The sequence below is a fragment of the Penaeus monodon genome, chromosome 23, assembly GCF_015228065.2.
Source record: "Penaeus monodon isolate SGIC_2016 chromosome 23, NSTDA_Pmon_1, whole genome shotgun sequence".
NCBI lineage: Eukaryota > Metazoa > Arthropoda > Malacostraca > Decapoda > Penaeidae > Penaeus > Penaeus monodon.
Window position 1 is genome coordinate 8,024,006 of NC_051408.1, and position 484 is coordinate 8,024,489.

Here is a 484-nt window from a genome sequence, read left to right on the forward strand (position 1 = left end):
GAATAATATGTAACAGGTTTAAGAGGGTTGTTTCAGGAATATATCAGTGCGAAAATTATTATTTTTTTCCTTTTTATTTTTTGGAAATGGAGACTTGTTCCTCATTTCCCACATGGTTCCGTTAAAGGTAGGGGAGGAGGGGGGGGAGAGGGAAGAAGATAGCACTAACAATGAGCAGAAATTAGTATCCGCACCTGTACGTCAGCCATTATTTTTCCTTGTCAAATACTTTATAAGTTTGCATCATAGGCTTGTAAGGTATGTAGTAACATGTAGTAGCCGGTGCTTCACAAGATGCCTTTGGTTATATTCCTGTGCCTGGTGGGAAGAAAAGAAGTTATTGTAGATCTACAGTGTCCTTGTAACTGTGCCTCTGAGTTGGTTAACATGTTGACTGTGGCGTGTTCTGACCACAACCAAAGTCTTTGTGTAATTTTATACCGTCCATTATATAGGTGCCATTGCTGCTAGAGAGTTGTATGCT